Consider the following 7698-nt stretch of genomic DNA (forward strand, 5'->3'; position numbering starts at 1 on the left):
TCATTGTTGTGGCCTCTCCCGTTGCGGAGCACAGGCTCCAGACGCACAGGCCCAGCGGCCATGGCTCACGGGCCTAGCCGCTTCGCAGCATGTGGGATCTTCCCAGACCGGGGCACGAACCCGTGTCCCCTGCATCGGCAGGCGGACTCTCGATCACTGCGCCACCAAGGAAGCCCAGGAGGGATTTTATTTAACATTTGTCATTAACTCTTAGGAAACAAAATGGAAATAGTGGTTTATGGGCCTCCCTCTTCTAAGTCTTCATTTCCTTATCAGCAGTGGGGAGCAGTTGAACTGTTTAACCAGATTAAAATTCTTCTTCTATATTTTTTTTTTAACATTTACTTATTTGTTTATTTACTTGGCTGCATCGGGTCTTAGTTGCGGCATGTGGGATCTTTGTTGTGGCACCTGGGCTTCTCTCTAGTTGTGGTGCACGGGCTCCAGAGTGTGTGGGCTCAGTAGTTGCAGCATGCAGGCTCTCTGGTTGTGATGCGTGGGCTCTAGAGCATGCAGGCTTAGTTGCCCTGCGACATGTGGGATCTTAGTTCTCTGACCAGGGGTCGAACCCGCGTCCCCTGCATTGGAAGGCAGATTCTCAACCACTGGACCACCAGGGAAGTCCCCAGATTAAAATTCTTTAGTGGCTCCCTGTTGCCATCACAGTAAAATCCAAACTTGTGATCTGGCCATTGCTTACCCCTTCAACCTCATCTCTTGCCACACTGAACTTTTGTGTTTTTCCCTTCTCAGATGTGCTTTCCACAGACTCTGTTACATCTGTTGTAAATGCCCTTTCTTCCCATCTTTCCCTGCTGAACTCCTACTCATCCTTCAAAATTCAGCTCTAGTTTCACCCCCTTCTCCTTGACCTAAGGTATCCTGCCCCTGGGCCTACAGAGTGCAAGGTCCACACCTGTCCCCAGTGCTCCTCATGTATGGTATGATTGACTGACTACCTGCTGGTCTTCTTCCACTGGGCTAGGTGAGGGGGAGGGCAGGGACTGCCTTTTACCTTGGAATTCACAGTTCTTACCTTTGTACTGGCATGTAATAGAAGGCAGACATTTGTGGGATGAACAAATGTGACGTGAATAATATGAGGACCCTTAGTTCTCAGACCTGTTGGTTTGTAATATCATCTATGACTGCAGGCACCCAGGGCAGCCTTCATGGGGAAAGTGATGTTGATGCATTTGAAAAGGATTATTATTGGGATCCATGGTGGAGCAGTGGTTAAGAATCCACTTGCCAATGCAGGGGACATGGGTTTGATCGATCCCTGGTTCAGGAAGATCCCACGTGCCGCTGAGCAACTAAGCCCTTGCTCCACAACTACTGAGTCCATGTGCCGCAACTACTGAAGCCCGTGCGCCTAGAGCCTGTTCTCTGCAACAAGAGAAGCCACTGCAATGAGAACCCCACGCACCACAACAAAGAGTAGCCCCCGCTCGCTGCAACTAGAGAAAGCCCTCACGCAGCAATGAAGACCCCATGCAGCTAAAATTGATTAATTAATTTAAAAAAAAAGCATTATTCAGTGATGCCCTTAAATCCTGAGTGAGACTTACATAGATCTTTTTATTTTCCCTCTATGAGAATGAGTTTTCTATTGTGTTAAAAAAATACTATTTCTTTGACCATCTTTTAGATCATAAATTTAAATTTCTACATTTTTTCCCCAGATGCCTGTGATGCCATTGTAATTTTTATGGTAAGCTCAATAAATAATTTTAGAAAATGCTTCTTTGGAATGTTGGGGCCAGCATGGATTGCTTAGAATGGATCAAGTTTTGTTTGGTGTCTCTTTTTTTTTTTTTAATTTATTATTAATTTATTTTTGGCTGCGTTGGGTCTTCATTGCTGCACACGGGTTTTCTCTAGTTGTGGTGAGTGGGGACTACTTTTCATTGCGGTGTGCGGGCTTCTCATTGCAGTGGCTTCTCTTGTTGCGGAGCTCTAGGCACGCGGGCTTCAGTAGTTAAGGCTCACGGCTCAGTAGTTGTGGCTCACTGGCTTAGTTGCTCTGCGGCGTGTGGGATCTTCCTGGACAAGGGCTCAAACCCATGTCCCCTGCATTGACAGGCAGATTCTTACCCACTGCGCCACCAGGGAAGTCCCCATGTCTCTCTTTTTATGTGCCACCAGGGAAGCCCCCCTGTGTCTCTTTTTGAAGGAGAAAGAAGTTTGGCAAGAAATGCTAACTGAACTGTGTTTAGTACAGAGAGCTATTTAGAAGTATTTTGCTGCATTTCACTGTAGTCCACATGCCTGTGACTATGTGGTTTTAGTCCTGAGCTGCTGTAGTTCAAGGAATTTTAGACTTTTGGCTGATGGATCCTGAGGCTGGACTCTCCTGGGTTGTTGAGATACGAACCTTTGAATTAAATTTCCAGTTCATTGCATAATGTATTTTTTGCTTTAATTATTAGGAGGCAGGATTAATCAATCTTACCCGTCTACTTTCACGTTTGTGTGTGTGTGGGGAGGGGGAGGAGGGAGGTAAGGGAAATAGAAGGTTGAGTTGTATCTTTATGAAAGTGGGTTTAAGTTTCACTTGGTAGCTGTCCACTCCTGCTCTTGGCACATGTCTGACTTCTGAACATGGTGCCAGTAGGGGTGTGTGCAGTCTTTCCTCCTGAGCTCAGAGTGGGTGGTCTTGAACCACCATGGTGGGTGGCCAGTGAGGTCTCTGAGGGGAAGGGCCAGCTGCGTTTAGGGGTGTTGTTTAGGGGCTTGAGATAGAATTCTCCTCTGTGGAGAGCTAACCAGCCTGAAAGCTAACAGTAGGGATCAGTGTTCAGCCCCTACCGTGTGGGAGGTACTTCACATACATTATATCCAGCCCTCACTGTAGGGGTTCAAGGCTAACACTGTTACCTCCTCTTTACACATAAAGGAAACAGGTTCAGAGAGGGAGCTAAGCTATTTGTTCAGTTTTACCAGCTAGTAGGTGCAGAGCCACGAACTGAAGGCAGGCCGGTCTTGGTCTTTGCCCGTAGCATGGGGCTGGTAGGCATATGGCACCCTTGGGCTCCTTGACACAGCCTCTTCTCTCAGCATCCGGCCGCAGAGGGCAGTTAAGACAGCCTGGGATGTGAGCGCGCGGCCTCCGCTCACACACAGCTCTGCGCGAGGGTGTCAGTGGTGATGTCTGTCCTGTGTTCCTCTGAATGCTGTGATGTGCGTGGCTCCGTCCTGGTCTGTGTTGCGGGGCAGAGATGTGGACACGCCCCAGCCATGGGAAATGTCTCCTCTCATTAACCAAGTATGGAGCGGGCAGCAGACTCCACAGCTGTCAGAGTGGTGTGAGGGGAGAGAGCTGTGGGTGCAGCCAGGAGATGGTAGTCAGGGGAGGCTTCCTGGAGACAGTGGAGATGTCTGTATCTCTTTGTGGTGTGGGTATGCATAATTTCCATACAGTAAAATTCGCTTGACAAATTCAGGGACTTGGATATTATATAGGCATTGGGAATCAACAAAGGTTTTTAAGCAGAAGAGTAGGATAAGATCAGATCTGGGTTTCAGGAAAGTTTTCTGGAATGGCTAGAAAAGGGTAGAGTTTGTATGTAGAGAGGCAAATGTTTGATGCAGTAATAACTACCCCTTCTTAGAGTCTTTGCACATGTGGTTCCTACTTCCTGGACTGTCCTTTGCCTGGATGGCTTTTTCTCATCCTTCTGGTTATAGCACCAAAGCCACCTCCTCAGTGGGCTTTCCTGACTACTCAGTCTAAATTTGCTCCCTGTCCTGCTATCTCTGTTGCATGTCTGAAGTCATCGTGCTCCCACATGGATCTCAGTGCGTGTTAAGTTACCTCCATCCCTCTCTGTTAGACCATCACACAAGCAGCGGCCTGTCTGTCCCGTACTCTCTCCTCTCAGAACAGTGCGGGCCTTGGAAGGTCCTGATGAACGTGTGGTGTGAATGAGCAGTTGTGGTGTGAGATCTAAGATGTGGTGGGTTGGAGCTGGTCTGGTGGTAGCATGGCTAGAAAGGGGAGAGAGGCTCCAAGGTCCTTCTTTTAAATTTCGTTTAACCAGCTTAATGCTGCCCTTGGCTTACATTTGTGGATGTTCCAGTTGGGTGGCCACTGCTCTTTCCTAAACAGCTGGGATGTTTGCCAGACTTGCTGACCACTTCTGTGGGCAAGCTTTGTGGCTTATGACAGCGGCATCATTTTGTTTAGTTTGGATGGCTTTTCCTTTCCCATTGAGCAAGTTTTCTTTTGCTAGCTATCATTGTCCTCTTTTAAGTCTCCAGTGTAGCTCCTGGTCTCCCTTTTCATGTTTCTCCCCTGTCTAATGCTTGTTTTTTCTGTATTAATTCTGAGGAAAAGGAAATCAACTTGGAGTTGCCTGACCAGATAATGTAGAACATTTTGAAATTAAAATTCGAGCTTCCTGATTCTGGACTTTTGCGGTGTGCCAGACCCTGAGGCTCAGTCAAGATGACCTTGATGTGTCCTTTGTGCTGGTGGTGTGGGGGTGAGGATGGGTGGCTGGTGGTTCCATATGAACCCATAATGGACATCAACGCTGCAGTTGGCGAGGGGAGGGCATGGTGGGGTGGAGGTGGGTGGAATGGCTCCAAGTGGAGACAGGGCTGTAGAGTCTGGGGGGAGAAGGTGGGTGTACTCAGTGATTTCTGGGTGGATAGGGTGGGGAGCACTTGTCAGGTTTCAAGGTCTTTTTCAGACTGGACCCCTTCATTCAGAATATGATGTGGTGTAGAGGCAGAGGTTAAAACTACCTGAAGCTGGAAGACAGATGTGTGAGTGTGTGTTTGGTGTGGAGTGCGGGGGTGGGGCTGTTCTTTGTGCTGTTCCCTTTCTGTTAGCAAGTGTTTCAAAACCAGGTAGGCCCTTCTGAGGGGTTGGCTGAGGACTGGTTCATGCGGTCAGATGGGGGTGCTGTAGGAAAGGGTAACCTTGCTGAGCCCTGGAACTGGGTCTGGGTGTGGAAGGAAGTGAAGCCAGGGGTGTGTAGAGCCTGGGACCACCATGGAGCCTCCAAGCATGCCCATGTGCTAGCCCCAGGGGGCAGAGTGTGGAGCCCATCAGGAGCAGCCCTGGGAGGAGCCAGCCAGTCTCTGGGGGTGAGCACCCCGCCCTGAGAGGTGTGCAGCTGAAGGAGAGGGTCTCTCTCTAGTCGCGCCATCCTTTTCTTTTACTTTGAATCTGCTGATCAGACTTGTTAGTTTTCTTGCATAAACCATGCCTATAATTTACTGTTTGATATTGGTTTTTGCCTGAAGAGGATTGAGAACTTGGATATGTAAAGCAACCTGAGTTGCTAAATCCTAGATTTTACAAATTTTCACCCAGTCCACTTATCTTACCTGTCTTACCCACACCTATGATTTAGTTAGGGTTTTAAAACTTTTAAAAAATCTTAGCAACTATACACTTATTTCATAGGCTTATATAGTGAGGTGTGTATGTATGTGTATATGTATGTATGTATATACATTCACATATACACATCCATATATATTTATAAGTACATATGCATTTATTTATTTAAGATTTAATTTTATTTATTTTTGGCTGCGTTGGGTCTTCATTGCTGTGCGTGGGCTTTCTCTAGTTGTGGTGAACGGGGGCTACTCCTTGCGGTGGCTTCTCGTTGTGGAGCACGGGCTCTAGGTGCACAGGCTTCAGTAGTTGTGGCTCGCAGGCTCTAGACTGCAGGCTCAGTAGCTGTGGCGCACGGCCTTAGTTGCTCCGTGGCATGTGGGATCTTCCCGGACCAGGGCTCAAACCCATGTCCCCTGCACTGGCAGGCAGATTCTTATCCACTGTGCCACCAGGGCAGTCCCTGCAATTTATATGTACAATTGACATAAACAGGTTTGGGGACAAACACTTGTTTAGTACACTGGGCAACATGCGGTTCTGTTTGTCACATGTGGCCACAATGCCAAGGGGGTCTTTTAGTAAATTAGACAGGGATTCTGCTCTCAGGAAGCTTCCAGCCTGGTGGGGGCAATTTCTGTATTTCAGAATCTGTAACACAAGTTAGAAAGTGGCAGATGCCTTCAGAGACAGCATGTACTCCCAGCAGGAAGGGATCAGAGAATTCATGGAGAAGCAGGTATTTGACCTGGGCCATTCATTTCTTTCTGTCTTTAGTTGAATATTTTTCTGTTAGTAGAGATATAAACAGATGTAACTGTCACTGGGCCTTAGGCAGTGGTAAGAACGTCTGAAGGCTTTTGAGGTTTCTATGTCTATCCTTTGTAGGGGTACTTGCTATTTCTCCTAAGTGACAAAGCTTCATAATACCCCTGTTGTTGGGGGTTCCTCAAGACGGATGGGGTTCCTTTCAGTCAGGAAACAATGTACCGGTCACAGTTCTGTGGTGCTAAGCTAACCTGAGCATAAAAGCACTTCCTTGGGAGACGTTGGGTAAGGTAGCTTCACAGACCCAGAGGGACCCTGCAGAGGAGCTGGGGAGGGGATTGTTTCCAGGGGGTGGGGGATTCCTCAAAGCCCAGTTGGAATGTTGTTGCCAGAAGGAGGAGGAATGGATGCTAGGCAAAGAGCAGCCTGTTGGGAAACGCTTTGTAGAGTGCCCATGAAATGGATAACACATTAACCAAAGGCCAGGATGCATCCTGATAGCAAATGCACTTGTATCATCTCCAGTGAGTCCACCTGAGCTTCTAGAGGCAAAAAAACATAGCACATCACCCATAGGAGCTCAAGAAATATGTGATTCTTATGAATTCAAGAAATGTTGCCAGACTGCCTCCCGAAACTTACTGCCCACATGAGCATAGCAGTCTTCCTGAGTTCTGCCCTGTGTGGGTGGGTGAACTCAAGTGAGGAGAAACGGTATCATCTGGAGTGAAGAGCCCAGCTTTGCAGTCAGTCAGCCGGACAGAGGGTGGACTCTTGGCTCTGCCGCTAACTTGATGTGGACCTTGTGCTCTTCTTTGTTGTGTGCAATGACAGCTGTTTGCAATATTCTTTATTAGACTTCTCATAGTTACAAGTTATTGCATTTTTTGCTATATGCTCATGCCAAGTGAAACAAAAAAGATGTATGCACAGCAAGATGGTAATAAACCTCCAACACCAACAGTCTGAGATGAACCAGCGTTGACCACTTCAGTGTAGCAGAGCCTTCACAACTTCCTCCAGGCTCTCACAAACATCAGTGTGTTTTTAATAAAAGGAGTAGTACTGTAGGCATCACTCAGCAACTTGCTGTTTTCACTTTCCTTTAGCTGTCACGCTCCTGATTTTAAGCTCTCTGAGAACGAAGATTTAACAAAGTGCTCTGCATGTGGTAGGTGTTTATTGTGGAGTGAATGAATGAATGAATACTATACTCTGGGTATCTCTCCAGGTCAGTAGTTTCTGGAAGTTATGCCAGATTGAATAGCTTCAGCCTTTTTGTAGGACATACACCAGCAGTGTATGAGGACACCATTTACTGGGCATTTCCACCAGCACTAGATGTTTTTTTCCTAATCTGATGGGTAAAATTCATATCCCATTGTTTTTTTTTTTTTTGACCAGGGATCAAACCCAGCTGGGAAGTGAAAGCGCCAAGTCCTAACCACTGGACCGCCAGGGAATTCCTTCCCGTTGTTAATTTATATTTTCCTGAGTACTAGTGAAGTTGAGCATCACTTCACATGTTTATTGGCCATTAGTATTTCTTCTTCTTCTGTGAATTCTATAAACAT

The sequence above is a fragment of the Neophocaena asiaeorientalis genome, unplaced genomic scaffold (genome assembly GCF_003031525.2).
Source record: "Neophocaena asiaeorientalis asiaeorientalis breed wild unplaced genomic scaffold, Neophocaena_asiaeorientalis_V1.1 scaffold242, whole genome shotgun sequence".
NCBI classification, from domain to species: Eukaryota; Metazoa; Chordata; class Mammalia; order Artiodactyla; family Phocoenidae; genus Neophocaena; species Neophocaena asiaeorientalis.